Consider the following 27,670-nt stretch of genomic DNA (forward strand, 5'->3'; position numbering starts at 1 on the left):
TCAAATCATTAAAAGTTGACCTCTCTCTCTCTCTCTCTCTCTCTCTCTCTCTCTCTCTCTCTCTTGCTTTTTCTGCCTCTACTACCCTCTTAACTCGCCTCCCCATGCCCTGAATAAACTCTATTCTATACTTAAAAAAAAAAAAGTTGGCAACTCATTAAAAGGAAAAAGAAATGTGAAGACATGAGGCAGGCTAGCCGAGCTGGAAGCAGCCAGGAGCCATTGGCTTACCTCGGGTAGAACCCAGGGCTCTCATTCCTCATTCACTGAGCCATGTAGATGGAACAAGCTGTGTGGCTGCCAGGCTGTGGCCACACTCTCACAGCACAGTAGTGATGACAGATTGGCTTTTGGGGTGATGCACATTTTAACTAGGCACAGTGAAGGACAGACAAACACACAATTAGCAGACTGGTATCAGCCTTGCCTGCCGTGATGGGGAGTAGGGTTTGGTAAAGGCGGGACTGCTGGGGACAGGGCCATCTGCAGGGCTTCCACTGAGGATTGGAAATCAAAGCTGCATCTAAGGAGAAAAACAAAACCACCTGAAGTGGAGATGGAGGGACCCTTAGAAACTGTGGTTCAGTGGCTTCTGAATGGCATGAACCCAGTGTGTCTACAGGGAGAATGTAAGACCCATATATCAGGTCTACACCAAGCAGCTGCTGTCACTTGAGTGTTAGTCCCATTGAGTTCATTCTGGGTTCATTTATCATAGGATAGCAGTTATTGATCTCCGCTATGTCAGGCACCATGCGGTTGCCGAGATGAAAAGATAAATCAGTAAACCCCCAAGGAAGTAAATTCTGGGAGGGGAGGGAGACAGAGAAACCTCCATAATTAAAGATGCTATGTTGAAGTGGGAAAAGTGCAAGATGTCGGTTCCTGGCAGTCCGAGTGAGGGAGGAGGGTGGCTGAGGCAGAGAGACTGCTTCCCTGAGAAGGCAACGTGGATACTCGGGAGTGGTGCTGCTCTCAGGATTCTGCACAGCAACCTCCCTCTTGTGCAGATGACGTGAAAACAGCTATAGTGATTGGAGCCAAGTGGCCATCTTTGTCAGGTAATAACCAGTCACAGGTATGTGCCATGAACATGGGTGAACAGTTGAAGGGACTAGAGAGTGACTCGGGCTTGGGATCTGGTAGTTTTATGTGTAATAATTAAAATCCAAATACAGACTTTTTTTCTATTATCATTGTTACTGTGGTAAAAATTAATGATAATTCCTACCACCAGGGTTTATCATCCTTTAATGCTGATGCGATGCTTTTTCTGTTTTTTTGGCTATTTCCACACGAATGTGGCTACTAGCATGTGTTGGTTCTCACAGGGAATGCTGAGGTGGTACCCCATTGCAGCAGGCATGCATGCTGATGGTGTTTCTATGTAATATAGGCACCAAGAACGATCAATATCATCCTGCATTGGGCAGTCAGGGATCTTACCCACCTGGTGCTGGCGACTTATCTTCACCTTATAGATCGTTCTTTGACAATCTTCTTACTCAGCTCTGTGTAGACAGGGCTCTGTATAGTCTTCCCTCTTGCTGAGCACTTTTCTGATGTGCAAACAACATCATGTTTCTCTTGAGCCAATGGGCTATCACCTCCTGCAGTTGATTTTACTGTTCCTGGCACTCCTTAACATCCTGGATAAATTGGAAACGATTGTTTTCTCTGTGTTCACATTGTCGTATTTGTTATGTTCGCCCAAACCAGCTATTTAAGTTCGTGCTAGACTGTAAAGTGAAGTGTTTCTCACAAGCTCCTGTGTCTCAACACTCGATCTCCAGATGGTGGTACTGTTTGGGGAGGTACTATGGGAAGTGAGGCCTAGCTAGAGTAAGTGAATCTCTTAGGGGTGACCTTGAGATGTTATAGCCGTCCCTACTTCCTGTCCTCTCTCTGTTTCTTGATCTGTCCAGATGTGAGCAAGCAGCCTCCTGCTGCCACAACTGTGAGCCACTCCAACCACCATACCTTTCCATGTGGACTATACACATCCAACAATGATCGGAAAACAAACCCTTCCATCCTTCGGTAGCTTGCTGGCTGTCGGGTATTCAGTTGGCCACAGCATTAAAGCAGAGTAGCCAATAAATGCTATACATAATGCTAGAATTACTTCCAATTATTTTCTGCATATTGAACTGTTTATGCACGTTTGGTTTGTTTACTCACATGCAACTGTTTATGCATATTTAATTGTCATTCATATTCAATTGTTTATGCATATTCAGCTTTTGCTGGTTTAATTGTCTATGCACACTCAGTTGTTCATGCATGTTTAATTGTTTATGCATATTCAATTGTGTACATTCAATTGTTTATGCACATTTAATTGTTTATGCATATTGTCTTGGATATTTAGTTAATAGAAAATTCACAAATATGGGTACTTATGAGTTACCTTTTTTTTTCCTAAGAAACTTTACAAAAAAATGTATGACAATAATAATGATGATGAAGCCTGGACATGTTAGATTTAAATCCTTTTTAATAAACACCCCAAAACCATTCATTGAGCACCCAAGAGTCTAGGCTATAGCCATTTGTGTCACCTTTAAGTTTTCAGTCAGCAAAAAGTAATAAAAATACACAAAGGAGGAAGCAGGATCAAATTGATCTCTAATTTTGAGCCAGATAAAAGTATTGAGAAGCCAGGTTCAGGAGGAGCAGTTACATTTTGCTTAATGGTCACCTTTTGTGAGTTGCATATTTCTGTCCCTGAGACATGATTATCAGAGCACAGGTCTGAAGCCCAGCAATGAAGCAGGCCGTTGCTAAGTGTCTGACTCCCCTCCCCCTCACACCCGTGTTGACTGCAGCTACTTCCACAGGATTCAGAGTTTCCTGGGACAAGAACATGGCCAGGTAGGGAGGCTTCTATCTGTGTCCTCAGTGGTTGAATGCAGTGTTGGGGTGGAGGGAGCAGAAACCTGGAGTTCACTGTCCAGCCAGTTCAGCTGAATCGATCGATGAGCCCCATATTCAGCATGAGAACCTGTCTCAGAATATAACCTGGAGAGCAGTGGAGCAAGCCCCCAAATGATGATCTCTGGCTTCCACATGTACACACACACACACACACACACACACACACACACACACACACACACGTGCACATACCTACAAGCACACGTGCTTATACCCCTCCATGCACAGAGTCTATTAGAAGAACTAGAGATGTTAAAGTTGTTTTGCTCCAGAAGGAAAATGCTACTAGGCATCAAGCAAGGGCAATATCCTTTTCTTAACTCTGGGTGGGGGTGGGGTGGAGGGTGGAGCCAAGATGGTAGGCGTGGCTTTGGTTCTTCTCTACTGGGAGAGTTTGTTATCCCAACATTTTCTAGATATCTGATAGTCTTCATTCAGCCACCTTCCCCTTAAAAATTCTATTTCATTGCTGCAATTACTTGAGCTTAAGGGCTATGCATGTAAATTACTCTTGATACCCTGAAATCAGAGGAAGTGTGTACATCACTCAAACTGCCTGAAGTGTTTCCCCTGAGACTTGAGCAACTCACCTCTCCCGGCTTCTGCCTTCTTATGCTAATGTGTAGTAATCAGCATGGCTTCATTTACTTTATTTGTAGCAGCAGAAAGATGGGCTTGTAATTGGATACATAACTTCCATCGCTAATATCTTTGAAGGGTGTTAACTAACTTACAATTACTTCATTTCTATTATGGTGGCTCGGGGAAAGCGGGAAACACAGCTGGATTTTTGAACTCCCCAAAGCACATGGAGCGCAGTAATATGTCAGCAGAAATGTGCAAACGGTTCTGCTGATGCTCCGTCACATCCTCTGTCCTCTGTTGGTGCTTTCCAGTTTCTATGACTTCAGCTTTCTCACCCATAAAAGTGCCGCGTGCTTTTGTGAGTTTCGGTCTACAGGGACCTACGTGAACACCAACGCGCCTTTGGACATGATGGCTCCTCGGATAGATTACAGTGTATTTTAAATAACGTATTGGCCCAACTAACCAGCTACTAGATCTTCCTGTGTTTGCACACGCCTTATCTGCTTACAACAGGGATTTGAGGTTAAATGAGAAATGCCTTTGTGTAGTTGTGTTCTTAGAATATAAACTCAGAAGCCTTGGAAGGGAAAATGACCTAAGTGTTCTGACGGTTGTGGCTGCCACACTTTCCATTTTCCAGTACTACTAGCGTGGAGTTTATAGGTAACAAAAGAGTTAAAAATAATGTGCAGTGCTGTTTATTAGTGAGCATCCTTTTACTGATGTTGAAAGGGAATTGAAAATGAGATCATAGCACATCACCCAGAGGACAGAGACTCCTGGTAAAGTGCTGCAGGCTGAACTTGATGGGATTCTGCCTGTTACATTTTCAGTCCCCTGACATAATCAATTATTGCTTTCCAGTTGGAATGGAGAGTAAATAAATGGGGCTGGGGAGATGGACTTATCAATAAAGTACTCACTGAATAAAGGTAAAAAACTGAATCCGGATCCTAATACCCAAGCTGTAATCTTAGCGTGGTGGCTTGAATAAGATGTCTTCCATAAGTCTTGGGCATTTGAATACTTGGTCCCCAGCTGGTGGCTGTTGGGAGTAGGTGCTTTAGGAGACATGGCCTTGCTGCAGAAAGTATGCTTCTCTAGGCAGGCTCTCGGGGTTCAAAAGATCATTTCAAGTTAGTTTTCTCAGTGTTCAAGATGTGAGCTCTCAGCTTCTGCTCCAGCTGCTCCCTGCACCCTGCTATCATGAACCCTACCCTCTTAAGGCCCAAGTAAACCCTTCCTTCTGTAAGTTAATATTGGCTGTTGTATTTTATCACAGCAATAGAGAACTAACGAGTATGCAGGGAGGCAGAGGCGGGAGAGCTCCCTGGCTGGCTTATTTTGCAGAAGCAATTAGACCTGGTGTAGACCTCTGGTCTCTACACACACATGCACACACATGCACACACACATATACACATGCTCCCCAAGTACACTAAAAGTGAATATGATTAATCTCCAGAATTGTTTACATTGTGAGCACACGTGTGTAAGATAAGATTGTTCCATAGGTGAACTTTGATAATGGGGGAAATTTCCACTGAATGAACTTAATAAAACAGTTTAAAAATTATCCCAAGATTATAAGAGTTGGATATAGTGGTAACACATTAATACCAACTTGAGGGGGTGAAGGTCAGAGAACAGAGGTTCAAGGTCAGTTTCAGCTGCATGAGACCCATCACATAAACACTGTATGGTTATCATATGAAGTTGCACAACCTAAACTGGCTTTGATTGTCTGAGTATACAATAGTCCCCGGCTCGCTCACAGTGGTGAGGCTAAAGTCATCAGCGGTTCCCCCCACCTCACCACACCCCCCCCCACAAACCACACACACCACACAGATACACCATACACAAACCACACACAAACACGCACAGACACACACCACACACGTACCACACACATTACATCCACACCACATACACACAAGGCACCACACATGTACATAACACACATGCAACACACACACATACCACACAGACATAACACAAACCACATACCACACATACACACTACATACACACACACACACACACACACAGCACACACACACATGCACACCACACGCACACACCACATATACTACACACCACATGCATGCACACTTGCAAGCACACACACACATACCACACATATAAACTACACACACACACATGCATACCACACGCACACACCACATACACCACACACACCACAGGCATGCACACTCACAAGCACACACACACATACCACACACACACCATACACACACCACACGCACTCACACTCGAAAGCACACACACATATGCTCTGTAGTGAACTTACACTCTGTAGGGATGGTTCCCTTGCTTGATGTCACATTGTTTGTTGAGCTTTGCCTGTGTTCTTCATTACCCTCTTAAAGTCAAGGTTGCAGGTGTGGGTTACTGTGCCTATCTCAGGTTTGGGGTCTTAGATATTTTTTAAATTTAGGAGTACTCTGTCTGCATGTGCACCTACATGCCAGAAGAGGACGTTAGATCCCTTTCTAGGTGGTCATCCACCATGTAGTTGCTGGGAATTCAACTTAGGATCCCTGGAAGAGTAGCCAGTGTTCTTAACTGCTGAGCCATGTCATCTCCCTTCTTTAATCTGAGGTCTTATTCTTGAATGTCACTAGGTGCCTAGTACTATGTTTGTGATAAAGCTGTTTGGTAAGTAGTTCTTTTCTGGTGTAATGGCCAAGAGAACTGTGGGTATGTGAGCCTCATAGATTGCTCAGGCCCGTCTCTTGTGTCTGTTGATCAGTGTGTGTTTTAGAATTACTTAACGAGGCACAGAACAGTACCAGGCAACTGCAATAGAATAATACTGGATCTGGATGGTAAACTGTTAAATTAAGGAGAGCAACCCTTCACACCAAAGACAAAACGCAACGCAACACAACAAAACAAAACAAAACACAACAACAAAAACAAAAACCAAAACACAATAAAACCCTGTTTGAAATTATACAGTAGGGGGAAGTTTTGAAAAGCCCCTGGATAATATTTCTGTTATCAATGAAAGAGGCTCCATCTTAGGGATATAAACTCGATTATTTTAAGGGATGTCATCTGGCCATCTGTCTGTAACGTATACAGGCATACCCATCCACGTTTAAGTATTTGACAGCTGCATGAGGCTTGGAAACCATTCGCTAGTTGGTGCTACTATATGGGGACTTCCCCAGTGCTAGCTAGTAAATATTTTAGGGTTGTGAGGCCATCCTGTCTGCTGCACACACTGTCTTCTGCAGTTCTAGTGTTGAAACAGCCATGGTCCACGTGTAAACAAGCCAATCTGACTGTGTTACTCAATAAAACTTCATTTTATAAAACAGGCGCCAGAACAGATATCACCCATGAGGGCTGTGTTGCCAAACCCTGCGGTAAATGGCATTTATAATCTTCATAGTTTCCCATGCCCCATATTTGAAATAGCCTCCTGATGACTGTCTGGGTTTGCAATGGCTCAGCAAGAAAAGCTCTTGTCCCCAAGCCTGGCAACCTGAGCTCTGTTCCCTGAACCCACATGATGTAAGGAAAGACAACTCGGACAGGTTGTCCTCTGACCACCATGCTCTGTGACACATGTCCCATCCCCCACAGGTAAAGAATTAGGTATTAAAAATTGAGAAAAAAAATAGTCATTTATTTTTGTAGTTGTTTTTAGTCTTTATTTTTGAGTCAGAATCTCATGTAGCCTGAGCTTGCAGGAACTTGCTATGTAGCTGAGGATGGATTTGGTCCTCTGACCTTCTTACTTTCACCTCTAGTGTATTGGGATTCTAGCTGTGCCCAACTATATACATTCAAAAATTAAAAGTGAAAGTGTGTGTGTGTGTGTGTGTGTGTTGATTGTGAGCGCAGGAGTATGGAGGTTCATGGAGGCCCTTTTGAGCTCCCTGGAGCTAAAGTTACAGCCAGTTGTGAGTCACACCACATGGGTACTAGAAACAGAGCCCAGGCCCTCTGTCAGATCTCTGTGCTCATAACTGCTAAGCCACCTCTCCAACTCACATTTATACTTTTTAATTTCACCTTGTTTTGCTGGGTGCTGGGGATTGAACTCAAACGGTCAGGCACTCGAGGCAAGTGCTCTACCACTGGGCTGCTCTCCAGCCTTTCTCTCTGTGTGTGGTCCTAACGCACACAAATAGCGGCATACACTTTATGTTTCTAAATAGACATGGAAGGAAGATGTTAGAGGTTAGGTTTCCTCTTGCTTACACTTCAACACCCCAGTCTTATCACTGAGGGAAGTCGGGGGTGGGGGGGATTCAAAGCAGGAACTCGGAGGCAGGAGCTGAAACAGATCATGGAGAAGTGCTGCTTATTGGCTTGTTTTGCCTGGCTTGCTCAGCCTGCTTTTATATGTATCCCAGGACCACCTGCCTGGGGGTGCCACCACCCATAGTAGACTGTCCCCATCTCCCTACCAATCAGTAATTGAGAAAATAAACCACAGGCCCATCTAGTGGGGGCATTTCCTTAATTGAGGGTTCTAGCTTCCAAAATGACTTGATCTGGTATCAAGTTGACATAAAACCACACAGGACTTTGGATTCCATGGTTGTAAGACTTGCCTATACCATGGACCGTGGGACCACTAACTATCTAGCAGGGCAGGCAGGTGTATGTTAACTCGGTGGGTCTGGAAGATGATCACGTCCTCCGTGAACCAAGACCATGACTGAGCCAAGCAGAAACGAAGCAGGAGGGAAGATCTAGGGGTAAAGGCACAGGACAAAGGGGTGTCTAGCACAGGCCACAGATGTTTCTTGCTTGTGCCTGATAAGGATTTGAGAAACCCTCAGAAGCAAACATGACTCTCAGATGGAGTTAGCTCAAGCTCCCGGATTCTGTCTGCTGAGACTCGGATTGGATGTATCTCCATGTCACCCTTGACCATTCACCCAGGGTAGCTTTACTCAAGCTCTCTCAAACCACAGCTTTTAAAAACATGTCTCTGACCTTCTGCCCATCTCAGCTTCCTTCTCTTGGTGTCTGATAGGCCAATCACCTGACCACACACAACTTCCCACTCTTTCCCTTCCTCCCTTCTGTGTGGTTCCCCCTCCCTGCTGTCAACCCCAACCTGACAGCTGCTTACTTTCTCTCTGTCCGCACCTTCCTCTTCTCAGAAGTTAAAGAAATTGGCCTCCACCTATCAAGCAGATATTTATCTCCTAAAAAAACAAACAAATAAGCAAAAGTCTCACACTGAAAGAGATGAAGAAACCCGTGTCTGTCTCCTTCTGTCCGCACACTCCTTAGCTCGATAAAGTACTATAAGACTCTGTAGCTTTGGACAATGGTTGGACACCAGGCAGTGGGGTGGGCGGCATCTGACCCAGAGCATGTGCCAGTCTTACTAAGGGTTTTAGTCTTCTGCTTGGCCCTTCTCGGCTTCTCCTCCGGGACCTGACATTTTCATTTCCTGTCAGCAGTAAACCCTGTGTGCTGAGGAGGAAGGGAAACTGTGACTTGTTCTGAAGTCCACCCTCCCGGTCCTCCACACCCCAGCCTCTTTCCGTTGCTAGCTATTTTACCAACTGGAATGTGCTAGGGAAAGTGAGGATGAGACTTGGCCATCTCCTAGGGAAAGAGTTGGCTATGGGCAGATGACGTTTTCTGAGCTGGAGGTAGGAAAGCTGGGGAGTGGAATAGAGCAATGAGCTTGGCCTTAGCCCATGGGTGCTTGGGAACCAATGTGACATTAAGATAAAGCAATGTAAGGGTCCAGCTGCGAGCTTCATTCCTGGGAAGAGAAGCTAGGCTTGAACATCAAGGTGTACAGATGTACGTATAGATGGTGTTTGAAGTTGTGCTGTAGATGAGATTTCCCAGCAAGCAACTGGAACAAAGGGAGTAAGCCAAGAGAAAAACCTAGAGAGATTTCAAACATTAAAGAGGGTTAAGGGGACAAGAGAAAAGAATCCCTCAGGAATGGCTGGAAATGAGAGAACTAGATAAAGACAGGGTAGTGCGACTCAGCAAGAAGGCCAGACAATCGGCCTCAAGTACTCCGAGAGGAGGTGCACCCCTGGTTTCGCCATGTAGCTATCCCGTGATGAGCAATCTGTTTTTCTGGCTGGCATCCAAACTGGACCCTAATGAGCAGAGGAGCTGAGAGGTCACACCACAAATGACACCAGAGACTCCGGGGAGCAGCGATCTGAAGCAATTCAACCTGTTGAACCCCACCTTAAGCAGAGGGAAAGAAGAATCTCAGATCTAAGTTGTCATTACCAATCAAGTCCTTGTCCCCTAGCTCTACCCCCAGCCCCTTACCCCTGCCATGTCTGGGGGTCAAGGTGACTGGTAGACTACAGCTCATCATTCTAAGCATCTCCCAGCCACTCTTCAGAAATGTGTGTGTGTGTGTATGTGTGTGTATGTGTGTGTGTATTATACTGTTTAAAATTTCCACGTGCCAGGGTTCCTTGAACTCTTCTTACTGGTGTTCTCTTAGACCAGTGGCATTGCTTCCCAGGGTCCTGTGTGCAAGAGCAGATCTCTGTCCTTGCCAAGGGCTTGTCTCAGTGAGTCCTCACTCTGTGTGACCCTTCATGGCTCTCATCTGCAAGGCACACTTTGGACCCTGGTGACAGTGTTAATTAAATGTCTGTGGACTTGGGGGTCACAGCGAGGCCCTTTGCTCAAATGTTTGAGACAAAGCTGGAGGGATAGAAACATGGCCATCCAGGGACTCATTAGAGAATGGAAGGGCTCGGACTCACCCAGGGGTTCACATGCTAAGTGGGTGAGGCAAGAGAACCTGCAAATGATCTCCAGAAGGAGTAAAGAAATCTGTCTGCTCAGCTTTCACAGAACGCAGTTTCTGTGGGCAAGCTTTTGTGGTTGGTTCCTCTTGATCAACCCGTTTTATGGAGTCTGTTTCAGATTCCAGGTCTTAGCTTGTTTTCAGCCAGCGTTGGTCACTCCCACACCTTTAACACCTAATTTAGACATGAGTGTCTCCAAGCTTCAGGATGCGAGTGGGGCCAGGCAGCCAGGCCCTTCCTGGCTTCTCCTCGGGGACCTGACATTTCCCGTTCCTGTAGGTGGTAGACCAGAAGTACTGAGGAGGAAAGGAACCTTGTCTTGTCTCCTCTGCCTGCCCCTAGGTTAATCTGGCTCCCCTCCCTCATTGAATGGTTTGTCCTATAAGCAGTCATCCAGGGAGAAATCCATGTTCTCTTGGATCCACCCACTTCCCTGACTAGGCTGTGGGAGGGCCAACCCTCCCATGAGCTCTGCACTCCTCTGGCAGCCTCTGGGCTCCATTTCCACTCTAACCCTTTTCAGTCACTCTTCTTAAAGAAGTCAAAGTGACAGTTTGCTGGAGATGCTTGTCTTGTCACTCAGCCTGAAGCTTTTGGCTGGTGAGGTCTGGCTGACGAACCCTCCAGCTTTCGATGTTCATTATGGTTGCGCTCATGATACCCTTACATTTTGTTTACTTGCTTATTTGGGTTCCTGTCTAACAAGTCCTTAGCATCTGCCCTAAGTCTCCTCTGGCCATCTAGGGATCCTCTGTGACTTGTAATGCCAGGATGCTCTCAGTAACTTCATTGGCAGAGTAGAGAGTTGACATGCAAAGGAGCTAGAACATTTGGCCCTGTGTCTTCTCATCAGAGCCTGTGATGCTAATTGGACTCTTGAGACCCCTGTCCCATCCCTCCCGCCCCCATCCTTCAAAACTGCTTGGTCATCTTCTTCAACCTTTCCTCTAAATCAATCATAGGGGTTCCCAAATTCACTCCAATGGTTATGGTTGGCTGTAAGTATCTGCATCTGTCTCAGTCAGCTGCTGGTAGGGCCTCTCAGAGGACAGCCATGCTAGGCTCCTGTTTGTAAGCACACCGTAGCATCAGTAATAGTGTCAGGCCCTGGTGCCCGCTCCCCCCACCATGAGATGGATCCTAAGCTGGCCAAGTCACTGGACAGCCTTTCCTTCAGTCTCTTCTCCATTTTTGTCCCTGAAGGTCTTTTAGACAGGAACAATTCTGGGCCAGAAATTTTGACTGCGGGTTGGTAACCCCTTCCCCTTCACTTGGAGCTCTGTCTATCTACTGGAGATGAACTCTTCCAGTTCCCTCTCCTCACTGTTGGACATTTTAGTTAAGCTCATGCCTATTGAGTCCTGAAAGTCTCTCACCTCCCAGGTTTCTGGGACTTTCTAGAGGGCCCGTCACCTCGCACCCCCGAAGCTGCCTATTTCCATTCATTCTCCAGGACCTTTGGGTTTCGCTCCTGTTCATCCACCCCATGACTGATCCTGTTCCTCTTTTCTCCTCTCCCTCCCCTCTCCTACCCAGATTTCTCCATCCCTCGGCCTCCCGTGATTATTTTGTTTCCCCATTCTAAGTAGGATTGAAGCATCCTCACGCGTGTCTTCTTTCTTGTTTAACTTTCAGTCTGTGGATTGTATCCTGGGTATTCTGTACTTTTTGGCTAATATCCACTTATCAGTAAGTATATACCATGCATATCCTTTTGAGTCTAGATTACCTCACTCAGGAGGATATTTTCTAGTTCCATCTATTTGCCTAAAAAATTCATGGTGTCCTCATTTTTAATAGCTGAATACTGTTCCATTGTATAAGTGAACCACATTTTTCTGTATCCATTCTTTGGTTGAAGGACATCTGGGTTCTTTCCAGCTTCTGGCTATTACAAATAAGGCTGCTATGAACATAGTGGAGCACATGTCCTTGTGATATGCTGGAGCATCTTTTGGGTATATGCCCAGGAGTGGTATAGCTGGGTCTTCAGGTAGAGCTATTTCTAATTTTCTGAGGAACCATCAGATTGATTTCCAGAGTAGGTGTACCAGTTTGCAATTCCACCAGTAATGGAGGAGTGTTCCTCTTTCTTCACATCCTTGAGCTGAGATTCACCTTGCCTGTTTGCTCCTTTGCTGGGTGGATGGATGGAGGTTCATCTGAGCGTAATCCCTTCCTTTACAAATCACTCCATGGAACACAAGATGGCCTTTCTAGGCCCTGTTACTCAGTTGAACAGAGAGACAGCGGTGTCGTGATAGATCTCATCTGGCGTAGCTCAGAAATAGAAAGCTAGAGAGGTATCCATGGAGAGAGAGCTTCTCTCCGCTGCTGAGACTCCACCCCTGATTTTACATCTGTCTAATGTGTGGGCTTCACATTGCTCTCTGAGCCTGCCAGTGGTTTTGTAGACTGCAGTAGGACTCACCACTATAATTTCAAGCCTTCAATTAACACACTTTGCAGTGGCTTTGTCAAGACTATGAGCAATTGACTCACTCTTCCAAGAGGAGATCTGCTGAGTAGATAAGAGCTGGAGAGTAATCGGGCTTCTCTGATGAGCAAGGGAGTTTGCCCAGGCCCCTGAGGAGCCACAGGAACTGTGACCCTCCAGAAGTTCTCCACTGTTTGTGTCACTGCAAGGCTCCCTCCATGTCTTAGAAAGGTCAAGGGACTTTAACAAGCTGTCATGGAAGGTCAGCAGGACCAGAAATAGTTGCTCTACGTGGATGAGCCCACTCACCCAGTAGTTATGCTGCATGCAACAGTTCTTAGTTTCCCAGGCAAGCAGAAGAGCTGCTGTGGTAGATCAGACTCCCCACTCCTTCCACAGGCAGCTGCTCATCTCTCCATTCCCTGCCCTGAGGAAAACACAGAGAATATTGGAAACAGAGACAGAATTAGAATGCTTTTGGCCAGAGAAGTGTGCAATATCCTTCCTGGTTTGGGTATCATTATGAGGAATTATAGTTTGGTTCTAGAAATAGCAATTAAAATACTTTCTAAAATTTACATAGAGTATGCCCATTTGTCATTTGGAAAGTTAAACATGCGGGTCATTTTAAAGTCGAATTGCCAAGTAATGAAACAAAAAGTAATTATGCTATGTAGTCATCTGTCACCCAACGTCCAGCTGTCCATCCAGCAACCATTAAGCATCCCTTGTCTGCTAAAGGCATGTTTAGATATGAGGGGTATAACTGTAAGTAAAAACACAGCAGTCCAAGAACTCATATTCTGGATGAGAGAGACACTATCATAGAATAAGGATGACTCCACACACCTGTGTCAAAGTCAACATCTTTTCAAATTATAAAAACCAATTTTATTATTGAATTCATATCTACTGTGTATTACACACAGTCTAGAAAACTTTTTATAAGATAATTATTATGTCAATGGTAGTGAAGTAATTTTATCCATTTTAATAGAGAGAGAACAATGAGCTTAGGAATGAGAGCTTTGGGCGAGGGCTCGCTGTCATGTGTTTTATGAAATACATCTTGTATATCTGATCCCAATTTCAGTTCCTTTTTGAAAATGTGTTTAGTTCACCTGCTAGTAAGAATCTTTTTGTGTTTATATTTTTCTACTGTTTTAAAAGGAAACCTTAAAAAGGGAAAGTTTGTTAATTTTAGTTTTTAAAAATGTGGATTCTTAGTGGAGAGTCCAAATTGTCTCTGGTGATAATATCTGCCGCAAGGACAGAATTTGGCAAATGTGATTTAGGTGGAAGCTACGTGGTGGAATCTCACTGAGTTCCTGAGTCAGAAGGAGGGGGCTGGGATCTTCTTTTCCAGCTTCTACATGTTGCTCCTGCCTTCCAGCAGGCACAGTCTGTCAGGGGGTATGAACAGCTTGGAGGAGAGCTGTTTCCCCAACGTGAAAACTCTGGTGTGTTCTGAGGGAGAACTTACTAAAAACATTTTTATTTTCTGGATGAAAAATGAATTCCAATCTTTACTGCATAGAGAACCATAAAGCTTCTACTCTTAATGCTATGTGAATTAAACCCAAGGTTGTAAAAAGAGAGCTGTGTTCCTTTAATAAGACTAAGCCTGCCTTCTGTTGTGTCTCATGGTAAGGAGAAGCCTGCCTGCTCCTTCTGTTCTCTCTGCAGCTTCTTTTTCCCCAGTTCCCTCTGCATCCTGCACATTGCTCTATTTATTTATATGTTTGTTTATTTTTATTAAACTAGTAAAATTTATTTTAAAATACACAATTTTGGATTGGCATTTTAAGTCATCAAAACATTTTATAATAGTTAAATGCCTCTTAAATATACATGATATCTTCTGAAGCTAAAAGTAATAGGCACTCAACCAGTTTAAAAAAATCTATTTGGAATATTAAACATGATAAAAGTAGAAAAAATCTCTTATGAAGTCCTCTATGAAAAGAAATTGTGACAGGTTCCTGATTAGACAGAAACTGTTCCATCTCCAAGGGAGAATACATAGTGTAACTGTGGCTTCAGAGAACAGATTGAGTTGTGTTTCTTATGTTTCTATTTTGTGGGATAGTTTGAAGAGTATTGGTTGGCATTAGGTCTTCTATGAACATCTGATAGAACTCTGCACTAAATCCATCTGGTCTTAGGCTTTTTTTTTTTTTTTTTTTTTTTTTTTTTTTGGTTGGGAGACTTTTGATGACTGTGTCTGTTTCTTTAGGGCTTATGGGACTGTTTGGATGATTTATCTGATCCTGGTTTAACTTTGCTATTTGCAATATGTCTAGAAAAATTGTCCATTTCATCCATATTTTCCAGTTATGTTGAGTAAAGACTTTTGTAGTAGGATCTTTGATTCTTTTTGAATTTCCTCAGTTTCTGTTGTTGTGTCTCCCTTTTCATTTCTGATTTTGTTAATTAGGATACTGTCTCTGTGCCCTCTAGTTTGTGTGGTTGTTGATTCTCAATGAACCAGCTCCTGGTTTGGTTGATTCTTTGTATAGTTCTTTTTGTTTCTACTTGGTTGATTTCAGCTCTGAGTTTGAATATTTACTGTGGTCTACTCCTCTTGGGTGTATTTGCTTCTTTTTGTTCTAGAGCTTTCAGGTGTGCTGTCAAGCTGCTAGTGTGTGCTCTCTCCAGATTCTTTTTGGAGGCACTCAGAGCTGAGTTTTCCTCTTAGCACTGCTTTCATTGTGCCCCATAAGTTTTGGTATGATGTGCCCTCATTTTCATTAAATTCTAAAATGTCTTTAATTTCTTTATTTCTTCCTTGACCAAGTTATCATTGAGCAGAGCGTTGTTCAGCTTCCATGTGTATGTGTGCTTTCCGTTGTTTTTGTTGGTATTGAAGACCAGCCTTAGTCTGTGATGATCTGATAGAGTGCATGGGATTATTTCCATCTTCTTGTATCTGTTGGGGCCTGTTTTTTGACCAATTGTATGGTCAGTTTTGGAGAAGGTATCATGAGGTGCTGAGGAGAAGGTATATTCTTTTGATTCAGGATGCAATGTTCTATAGATGTCTGTTAAATCCATTTGGTTCAACTTCTGTGTCTCTGTTTAGTTTTTGTTGGTCTTATCTGTGCTCACAGGGGTGTCTGACTCCTGGGACACCTGCTCTGTCCTGGTGGTATTTGGGTATGGAGCGCTGTGGTACAGGATCAGCTCTGGGCACTGTGGCCTACTAAAAACATTTTAAAATACTTTGTTCCATTGAGACATTTCTCTCTCTCTCAGTCTGTGTGTGTGTGTGTGTTGTAGTACATGTGTCTGTCTGATGCTTGTGAATATGTGGTGCATGTATGTGTATGTTGTGGGTTGTGTATATATATAGGTGTGTGGGTAGTAAGTGTGTGTGTTACATGTGTGGGTAATGTGTGTGTGTGTGTGAGTCTGCATGTGTGTTGGTGTTTGTCTTGCTTTGTAAGCTATTTCCTCATATCATTAAAGGGGTTTTCTAAAACTGACTTTGCCGTAATTTAAGACACACCCTTACAATTGAGTTTAGATCATCTGAAAATCAAGAGCTTTTACTTTTAATAATTAACTCTGCTCAACTCCTTCTTACTTTTGCACATTCCCTTTGTCTTAACTTCCATTATTATGGAAATAACTACCAGATCTCTAAGAGCCATAATGGAGTTTTAAAAAAAGATTAGATCTATAAAACAATGAGTGTTTTTGAAACTCTTGGTAAAGAGACTGTGGCGGTCCATGCCAGCAATCCCAACACTCTGGCATCAAGAGACAGGAGGATTGCCTCAAGTTCCAGGCAAGGTTGTGTTGTATGGTGTGCTCTAGGCCAGCCTAAACTAGGTCCTGACTGAGTGGAGGAGAGAAACGGATGACGTATAAGTAAAATAATTGTGGAAAGAAGCTCTGGGTAGATGGCGGCATTCTGGGGTCCCTCCTCCAATCCTGCTGTGGTTTAGGGAACCAGTTATCAAATAATGTTTGCTTGACTCTCGTGTCATGAGAGAACAAATGGATCGAGAGACACAGACAGTTTAAGCAGAGGTTTATTTAGCAAAGCAAAAGCCAGTACATTCCAGAAAGAGGTGGGAAGGCTTGGGAAGGGCTGACTAGGAGGGTGCATGGCAGCTCCCTGTGCTCAGTGCTGTACATTTTATAAAGCTTTATGAATATTCATGAGGCGGGTCGCATATTCAGGGAACCCTTCCAAATCCTGGATGACCTGGATCTCTCTTTTAAGGTATTTCTTCCCAGAATCCTCTTGAGAAGGCCAGAGGATGTAAACCCACAGTATAGGTGACAATGTGGTGAAGTGTGTTCTCTTGAGGATGCATACCCTTTGTTAGTACATACGTGTGGCATTTGGGAAAGTGTCCTGATGTCTCAGTTTTTGAAATAGCCAGAATAGCCTGCAGCTTCAAAGACATTTGACCACAAGGGATTTCTTACCTTTTGGAGAGGGCCACCAAGATGCAACTGCAGTCTCCTTGGTTACCTCAGCACTAGCTTCTGGCCTACCCAATCTCAGAGAAACAGTTCCTTATTTCACTGTGGATGAGTGGTGTGTGAACGCATGTGCATGTGTGTACATGCATTCAGTGCCTGTGTGTGTCCCCAAGTGCATTTGTGTGTGTGTGTGTGTATGTGTGTAAGAGAGAGAGAGAGAGAATGCATTTTTGTATGTGTGTGTGTGAGAATGTTTGTGTGTGTGTGCATGTGTGTGCATTCATGCAGTGCCTGTGTGTGTCTCCAAGTAATTTGTGTGTGTGTGTGTGCCTTGTTGCGGCCCGCCCGCGGTCCACAACACGAACGGTTCACTGAGAATGGCAGTTCCCTGCAAAGAGAGGAATCTAGACAGGGCGGAAGAAACAATGGAGTCAAGACAACATTCGGATCAAGACTCAATTTAATATTTCCAGACACTCAGTTTATAAAGGAAGGGGAAGGGAACCCAATTTCCCGCCAAGTAACTCAGGGTCCAGTAGCAGGACGAACACGTGTGTGCCTCCAGGCAGCAAGGGCAGGTTCCAGCAGTGGGCGTGGCAGGACGAATGAGCCGGTAGCTCCACCCTTGAGCAGGCAGGTTCCAGGCTGGGGGGAAGGGAGGCCACATTTCCCCCCATTAGATAACAAAACAAAAATAAAAAAGGGGGTGGCCTGTGGCAGAAAAATTATCTATGTTCAATAGTTCTGCCTGAGTTCCTAGGGCTAAAGAAAAAACCTATTTCCGTGGGATTCCCTAACTATTCTAATGGTAAACTGTATCTGGCTAAGGCTGTAGGCTCTGACTTTATAATGCTAATTAGTGCTGAATAGGTAGCTACCTGTTTGCCTTTTAAGTAGGGCGTTGGAACCCTGGCTGAGTTTAGCTAAACAATTTTAGAATAACACTGAACTGATAATTATCCACAATTTTGGGTGACAGGCAGGGGAACAGTGAGAAGAGATTAAGACTGGCTGGCTCCTAGTACAAGGCCAATTGGCTTTTTTATTTTTTTGGGTGGGAGGCAGTGAAGGGCCTGCTCTTACAACAGCAAGGTCTCCAATCTCTCTCCCCCCTATTAATTAAGTTTAAATAGGCAATGCTTAACAGAGGTGATCAAATGATTTTCTCATCCGTAGATGAGTGGGCTTTAACCTTGACTTGGGTGGACATTGGCCTGATTCCTCCCATGAGCATTGTAACGACTCACATCTGTGGCTCTTGGTATCTTTTGGGGAAGGGAGGCAGAGCCGTAAGTATTTTTAGTTTTTAGCTGGAGTCAGATACCAACCTCTTTCAAATCAGGTGTGTCGCACAGGGAACTCAGAAACGGTCAAACTGGACCTTCCCTCCGCAGTAATCTCCTGCGCCAAGCGGTACCCATACCGTATTCATATGATTATGAATCAGTATCGCAATTCTGAGTTATTGCGAGGTCTCTATGTGAGACTTGTCAACCTCAGATTTAGCAAGGCCTAGACAAGAATTATGTCAGTATTAACACCATTAATTTTGGTTAAACTAGGAGCTGAAAGTCTTTCCTCTTCATCCCTGTTATTCCCAGTAGCCTGAGGAACTAAGGACACCTTGCAGTAACAGCAAGGGTGAAAAGCCAGAGGCCAGCTAAGGGACTAAGCCTATATCTATCAAAATAAGAACTAATCTTTGTAAATATATATGAAATTTCTACTTCCCTAGCTCTCCTGGTAAATCTAAATCTTATCTTAGACTGAAAAGCCACATGCTGGGATGTCCCTGGAAGGGAGATTAGCAGAACCACCTGTTTGCTCTTAGGGGCGGGGAACCGGAGAATGTAGATTGACCTGCTTGAGAGAAGGAAGAATACTAAACAATGAGAGTGTAGTAATGTAAATTTTCTGTTTGGAGAAGTCAAGGTACTTTATTTAGATGCAAATTGTAAAGCTAAAGTTAATCTCCGGCCTCTTGTAGGGGAATTGGCTCAGAGGAAACAGTGTTTTTTGAGAGCTTCCACTCCCAGCTCAAGAGGAATTTTAGTCTTTAGAATGATACTTACGAGGAGAGACAGAATCTGTGTTTACCTGACGAATTAATCTCTCTGGTAGCCACCGTGCTTCATCTTCATCTCGTGAAAAAACACAAACCGAGCCTCTTCCCCAGATTAGAACTGGATCTGGACCCTTCCATTTATTAGTCAGGGCGTCCTTCCATTTTACCAATGCATAAGAATTAGAAGTAACTGGGTGCCAGTGGCGTTCTGCTGCAGACTGACCTTTAATGTCAGTTTGCAAAAAGTTTAGGACAAATAAGGTAAAGGCGAGGTGAGCCTTTGGTGACCTTGGGGCAAATGCTCTGAATTAACTTTGCTAGGTAATTTAGAATATAGGAATCTCTAATAATTGAACTGAATATTAGACCAGTCTAAGATTGAGTTAGAATGGCTGGTCACACTGAAGAAGAGTGAAAAATCATTATGACTCTATTAAATGACTAATTTTACTAAGTCTGAATATACAGTCTCTGATGTACTATTGCCATAAAGTTAAAAGGCTAGAAGCTAGTCCAAACTGGAAAAATGACAAGCAAGGATGGATCTAAAACATGAATTTAATCTTTTAGTCCTTTTAATCAGGACACTGAGTTAACTTACCTGTCAGCTCAGCACACGAATTACCAATATGTTTCTGTAGAGTTCTGTGGAGAGAACCTGTTTTTCCCTTTCCTAATAAGGTAGCTGTTTTAGGATCAATCTATAAGCCAATAAGTAGATCCTTTTAAGATACTAAAAAGCATTTATTAAATTTGACATTTTAATCTCAAATTTTGAAAATAAAGGTATGTTTTAAATAGTGTGCATGGAAATGCACTAAATAGTATATATGGGGATACAATTTCTCTCTTTTGTCTTTTAAGAGGTTAAAATTTAAAATTTTACAATATCTAACCTTTTGAATTAATAACTTTTTGGACAAAACATTTTAAATATTTGGCTGTAAAGGGGCAGTGACTGATTGCACTTTCAATTATTTTTCTTAAGGAACGGTTGTAACTAGAAGGCTAGAAAAGTTATTAAGAGTCACACATGCATAATTTATTTATTTATTAACTAAAAATATGTATAAGCAATTGTAAATTTGAGAATTAATAGTATCTGAGGGACGAACAATTTTAAGTAATTATGAGCTCAGAGATATAGCATTGACTATTAATATATAAATTAAGGTTTGATTGTTCAGCATTTTAAAACACCATCTACAGCACACAACCAGATTATTTGTGCTGGAGTAGGGGCAACTGTGTGTCTTAAGACTCCGCTCCACAGCAGCTAGTTGGGCCCACGTGGGCTAACGATCGGCTGGGAGGATGAGAAAAATGACTTTACAATAATGTTTTTTCTGGCCAAAGAATTGTCTTGGGCACAACTAATTTTTAATTACCAATTAACAACAATTATAAAAGCTTTCTTTATTTTTTGTAAAACCTTTTGTAGTAAACTAAAACACCAAATAACAAAAGGATACTGTCTCTGAATCTTTTGGGTGAGAGCAAGGATTTAAGGTAAACTTCCCTTGAGAAGCATTAGTTAATAAAATACATTCCACTTAGGAAACAATATATACTGAAAGATTAAAACTTTTGGCTTCTTGTAAAGAAGCAGAAACAATAAACATTTTTCTTACATAATGTAAAGCTATATTAGCCATACGTAGAGGCAAAATTTTCTAGTGATTACCAGTTTACTAGAAGCAAAAATCTTTGAATTTAAGCATTATTTTAAACATCTGAATAGATCTGTAACACTGTTAAAAAGAAATTTTCTTGAACACAGGGAAAAACTTTTTTAGGCATTGTTTGCAAAACAAAAGAAAAGGCCACAAGCCGCTCTGGGACTGCCCAGAGCCCTGTATTGACTCAAAGGTAAAATACTTTTTAATCTGAGCATCAATCTTAAATTTGCAATCAAACTGCAAGCTGCAGTCAATGGAACAATGGCAGTTTTAACCATAATTTTTAAGTTTTTGTGCAAGGTTAGGATAATATCTACAACTTTGGGAAAGCAAAACCTATGTTTAAAACAATTTATCACTGTTAAAATCAATATTAGAAGCATTACTATCATATTACGAAGTTTGGATATCAATTAATACCTATGAATACCTATTAAAGCAAGCTTTAACGCTTTAATAAAGAGGCATTGCTTTATATCTTATCTTAAATTTTACTATTTAGGATAGGAACCACATTAATCATTATCTAAACTAGAAATATCTTAAGAGACTCAGCCTCTGAAGCTTAATCTCAAACTTTAACTTGCTTCAGGGCCTCACCAACTTTCTCCCAGGTTCCACAATCTATCGTTTCTTCTTCTTTGAACCATGGACAACAGCTATCTATCTTATCTAAAAAATTTCTTACTAATTGTACTTCAAGCCTTACTCCTTTTTCCTTAAGCAACTCCTGAAAACTAAACACAATCGCCTGATCCATGATTTTGAACCCTTCTTTCTTCCACCTAAGCAGTTTTCTAAAAAACTGCGGCACACCGCCTGTCTCCGTATCTAGTTCCGATTTACGAACTGCTGACCCCAAGCAGAACCAGTGTTGGGTCAGCACTGCTTCAAACTTGTTCGTATCCTACCGCATCCCCAGCAACACTTTCAAAACTGAAATTTTTTAGGCTAGCGCTAGCATGTGTACCTGTCCGTTGCTCCGATGCTCCTCCGATACGAAGATTCTTTCCTTTCTTGTGGAGCTCCACACAGCAGTCGTTTCTCTTAACATCCCTCTGCCATTCTTCAGGTCCCAGTTCTGGCGCCAACTGTTGCGGCCCGCCCGCGGTCCACAACACGAACGGTTCACTGAGAATGGCAGTTCCCTGCAAAGAGAGGAATCTAGACAGGGCGGAAGAAACAATGGAGTCAAGACAACATTCGGATCAAGACTCAATTTAATATTTCCAGACACTCAGTTTATAAAGGAAGGGGGAGGGAACCCAATTTCCCGCCAAGTAACTCAGGGTCCAGTAGCAGGACGAACACGTGTGTGCCTCCAGGCAGCAAGGGCAGGTTCCAGCAGTGGGCGTGGCAGGACGAATGAGCCGGTAGCTCCACCCTTGAGCAGGCAGGTTCCAGGCTGGGGGGAAGGGAGGCCACAGTGCCTAAGTGCATTTGTGTGTATATGTGTGTCTGAGTACATTTATATGTGTGTGTGTGTCTGAGTGTATTTGTGCGTGTATGTTTGAGTTCATGTGTATCCGTGTGCATGTGTGTGTTTCTTTATTTTGGGGCTCTGGTCTTTCAGCCTGGAGGTCTGTGTATCCTTCCCAGCTGTCTCTGGGTGCTCAGTCCTGGTTTGTCAAGCTCTATTTCTCAGAAATGTCCCCTGAATCTTCTTCTCTGCCACAGCCAACCTTTTCACTAACCCTGCTTTCTTTGGGTTCTTAAGAGCCATTTTTGGATGTAAAAGCAAACACCATTTCTCTTTTTCTGGTCCAGTTTCGATGTAAAATACATTCTAGACAACATGGATGGAAGTTTTGGATTGGAGAGCGAGAATGATTGGGCAAGAAACAAAGAACTTTGTAAGAAAGAAGGATGGCTTCTTTTCCCTCCCACCCGTTTGATCTGTTGGCGAGGTGTGGGGCTTCACGGCTTCTGTTGTTCTTCCTGTCCCTTCTCTCCTGTCTCCTCACTCTGGTGTTCTCACCACCTCCTTTCAGGAACTCTGCAATTTCCCCCTCCTTCTCCTTCTCCTCCTCCTCCTTCTTCTTTTTTTTTTTTTTTTCCAAACAGGGTTTTGCTGTGTAGCTGTGACTGTCCTGTGACTCACTCTGTAGACCAGGCTGGCCTGGAACTCAGAAATCCGCCTGCCTCTGCCTCCCAAGTGCTGGGATTAAGGTGTGTGCCACCACCGCCCAACTGCAATTTTCTTCTTAAGGAAAGACTCCTTCCTCATGTTCCCCCCAAGTCTTGTTCAATCTCAGGCATACGGTGGAAGCCTGCCTCCTAGACTCTGAAAACTGGAGGCGAGGGCACGCTCCACGTTCCTGGGAATGTTTTCTGGAGTGGCTGAATGCACCCTCCATCAGCATCTGAGTGTTTTCTTGCTGAGAGCACAGAGCCCAGCTTCCTGTGGAAACCTGTTCTTCTCAGCTGCCCTTTCCCTGCTCCTGACTGGGTAGCAGTTGGCCATCAACATCTTGGAAGGAGAGCCACTTCTGTGGGAGGTGTCTTATGAAGGGCTGCAGTGATGGGTGAGCTCTGGGCACCATTTCCAGTCAGTTCCTCTTAATCCAGGATTTCCTTCTCAAAACAGAAGGATGGCAGAGAGTCTATTTCATCTTGCACGGAGAAGTTTCTTTGCAGCCTGTTTGTACTGTTTTACGCAGACTCCCTTACCGTAAAGCAGACTCAACATATCAAAACAGTCTCAAGGTTCTAGTCAGATGTCATAATCAGGCTGTCCTAGATCTAAGCTCCAGATGAAGGCTGAGGGAAGTGTCCTCCCCCCCACCCCCAATTTCTTATTTTCTGGCTGTTTTTGGCAGCCGAGGCCTATGCCAGACCCTGTTATCCAACCATCACATGACACTACTTGTATGGACCCATCTGAGCCCGTGTTTTCCTCTTATTTAAGCATACTAGCTAATGGATTAGGTTCAAACTCATATGTACCAGGGCTAATATATGAATGGGATTTTTTGATATACCATGTTTAGTCTGAAATTATCAGTGCAGCGAATGTGTGATATTCTTGAAAGACCCACTACCTGTTCATTGTCTATGTTTATGTATAAAGTTTATGTGAAGTAAGACTCTGAGCTCCACACATGGCCGTTGAGTGTGGCCTTTTTTCTATGCCCACTCACTGGGACTTGGTTCACCCAGATCTTTACTTGGAACACAGAGTCACAGCTTTGAACCACAAACCACTTTCTCCTGTTTCTTCCCCACCTGGAGACATTGCAGCCATTCTTTGAAACTCATCACAACACTTCTTGTGTGATTCTTGGCCTACTGCCAAATGCAGTGTGAATCCCTGCACTTTGACTCCATCTCACCTCACAGGAACCACAGACCGGCAGCCATTTTAGTTCCTTTAGTACCCAGCTGGCACTTTGCTTAGGAGGATGGTAGATGGACATCTTGTTTCTCTCCAAAGCTACAGCAATTAGACCTGGGTTTTGTCTATAACGGCATCGTGTGATCAGAAGAAGAACACATGTTCTAGAGACAAAGGGTCTTTCTGTTTTACAGAGAGGGATTTCCTTAAGCTTGCTCTGTCTTCTGCTGCTGCTGTGGCTTCAGGTGGGAATGATGCCTTCTGTGGAAGCATCATCACAAAGGCAGTCATGTGACTTCAGGCAATCATGTGACTTTAGGCAGTCATGTGACTTCAGGCAATCATGTGACTTCGGGCTCCAGCTCACTCTTTGATCTGGGGAAAGCCAACCTCTATGTCATGGTTTTACTGACTAGTAATAGTTGAACACACACTGAAAAAAATCCAGAGATTAGAAGTACTGAGGTGTAATTACCATAGAACTGCATTCTGGTACAAATTCTGGCTTTTTGTTCAATCCTTTCTTGGAGCCAAATGAAATGAACGTAGATATCCTGGTGGTAAGAAGATATATGCAGAAACAGACATTTATATCATTTTCATTGTTGCTGGAGTTGGGACTTTCTGGTCTATCTTCATTCCCTAACGTTTGATATAAAAAGTATACAATGATCTTCAAGACCCTGTTGATGGATATCTATGTTTACGGTTTATGTTATCCATATCCATGTATTTTATGAGTGCACATACATATATTTTAGTGTTACATTTATATTTTTACTTAAAAATTTCCATGTGTATGGGTGTACATCTGTCTACTTGCCCAGCCCATGAAGTGCCTGCTGTGGCCAGGGGGTTATGCCCTAGGACTGGAGTCACAGATGGTCTCTGTGAGTGCTGCCCTGTCAGCGCTAGGAACTGAGCCCAGGGGCTCTGGAATAATGGATTGAGGGATCCAGGGAGCTGAGAAAAGGAAGAGAGTGGTCTGACTCAAAAATTGGGGTGAAGAAAATAGGAAAGTAACTGACTGATTGCCAAGTAGTTACTCAGGCTTGTGTTTGGTAAGGATTGAAGCCAAGAGAGCTTCATTCATTGCTAAAGTGGACGGGCACTGGCCTGGGTGAGAACGTGGCCTGTTGGAAGTTCAGACCACTCAGCTCAGCTTGGTGACCTGGAACTTCTGTGTGGTATAGTTCAGACTGCTCTGTTGGGTCCAGGGTGCTGGCCCCTGGTGACTTTTAATTTTGCATCCATGCTCCTTGGTTGTGGCTCCAGACCTGACCAGCCCCTTCCTTGGTTTCCTCTACAGTGACACTACAAGCTCTAGGTTTCTAGAGGCAAAGTTTGGGTCTCTTTCCTAATGTAGTTCTGTATTTGATTGAAGTAACTGGCACTCCTTGCCATTTCCCTGTTCAAGTCAATCGTCCTGGACTTACACTAAGCGGATTTTCAACTCTGTGGTGGACTGGCTAAAGTAAATGGCTTATGAGGAGGGAGGATTCATTCCAAGTCACACTTTCAGAGCTTTTTGGCCATGGCTGTATTGCACATGACTGTATTGTACAACATCAGGGCTCTGTGGTGGTCTGGAGAAGATCATGGTAGAGTAGAACTGTCTATCATGTTATCTAGGGAGCAGAAAAGAGGAAGAAACGAGAGGCCGTGAGTTTGATAAACTCTTTACAGGCACATGCGCCACGACCCACCTTCCTTCAATAGGCCGGACCTCCAGCTTCCAATGGAGTCTCCAGCCTTCAGCACCAAGCTGTGTGATAGCTTGGGCTGGAAGCACGGCGAGTGTCTTTGCCTAGTCATCCACCCATTCCTGACCCTGGGAATGTTAGTCATGTGGGTCTTGCCAGTTTCACCCTCAGAACCAGCCACTTCTTGCCAGAGGGTAATATGCCCAAGCGATTACAGCAATTTCCTTTTTAAATTCACTTAGACTTTGAGGAACACCTACAAGTCACAGCAAGTTTCATGACTCCGGATGGTAATAAAAATGATATAATTCACGTTTAGTTGAATATAAAATATAAGTAAAATAAGACATCATTTTTTTTTCCTGCATGGTCCATAAATGACCCTGAAAGGCAGTTGTAAAGTAATCATTTCAAAATGATTTGTTCTGGAGTCGGTGGGATGAATATTTAATTGTTCAGATTATCACTTTGCAGGATGCTAACTTGGTCTTACAGGTCTGGATCATTGCTTGAATTTGTGCTATTTTATGGCCCCATTTATATTAAGACGCTGTAGGTAACAGAATGATATGTTTACAGCCTTGTAACACCACCAAGATACTTGCTCTGAAGCTACTGTCTGTGTTTAGTACTGACTGGCTTTGCCAGTTTCCAGCTATATAGTTATAGACAAGTTCACACTCCCTGTGCCTCAGTTTCCTCATCTGTAAAATGGAAGCAGTGAGAGTGTCCACGCCAGGATTTCAAAGTCAGAGCTGATGAGATCTTGTACCTGGCAGAATGAGCCAGGCACCTCCGGGAGCAGCAATGTGTTTACGTAACACAGCCAGCCTGGCTACACTGGTGAGCTCTGCACTTACTGAGAATCCCTGTCGCAAAAGTGAGATAGAGAGTGATAGAGATATACCTGACGTTGACCTTTCTCTTACATGCACACACACACACACACACACACACAGACACACACACACACACCATGAACCTGTGTACACATACACATAAAAAGGAAAATATTTATGATGAGACTATTGGTTTTTTAAATGCTCAATTTCACATATAAATTCAAATCTATACCCATAAAGTGCCAGTTTTGACTTGGTAATGTACAGAAGTATAGGCTAATAAGTATAGGTTACACACAGTAAGAGAAAGCCTTTTGGAATGCAGAACCCTGTCTACATGTCATCTGTGTTATTTCTACTTCCCACTCTTCTGCTGCCCTGCTGGTCATTGATTTACATGTATGTGTAGCTGGTCATTGATTTACATGTATGTGTAGCTGGCCATTGATTTACATGTATGTGTAGCTGGTCATTGATTTACATGTATGTGTAGCTGGTCATTGATTTACATGTATGTGTAACTGGCCATTGATTTACCTGTATGTGTAGCTGGTCATTGATTTACATGTAGTGTAGCTGGTCATTGATTCACATGTAGTGTAGCTGGTCATTGATTTACATGTATGTGTAGCTGGTCATTGATTTACATGTATGTGTAGCTGGTCATTGATTTACATGTATGTGTAGCTGGTCATTGATTTACATGTAGTGTAGCTGGTCATTGATTTACATGTATGTGTAGCTGGTCATTGATTCACATGTAGTGTAGCTGGTCATTGATTTACATGTATGTGTAGCTGGTCATTGATTTACATGTATGTGTAGCTGGTCATTGATTTACATGTTTATAT

General features: G+C 43.3%; 1 protein-coding gene across 1 annotated transcript in view; it reads left to right on the forward strand.

Annotated features, from left to right (window-relative positions):
• Window positions 1-27,670, forward strand: part of Itpr2 (inositol 1,4,5-trisphosphate receptor type 2) — a 404,943-nt gene that overhangs the window by 288,138 nt on the left and 89,135 nt on the right. The gene's annotated exons all lie outside the window — the stretch shown is intronic.

This window comes from Mus caroli, unplaced genomic scaffold, assembly GCF_978045245.1.
Source record: "Mus caroli unplaced genomic scaffold, Mus_caroli_1 scaffold_7, whole genome shotgun sequence".
Classification (NCBI taxonomy): domain Eukaryota; kingdom Metazoa; phylum Chordata; class Mammalia; order Rodentia; family Muridae; genus Mus; species Mus caroli.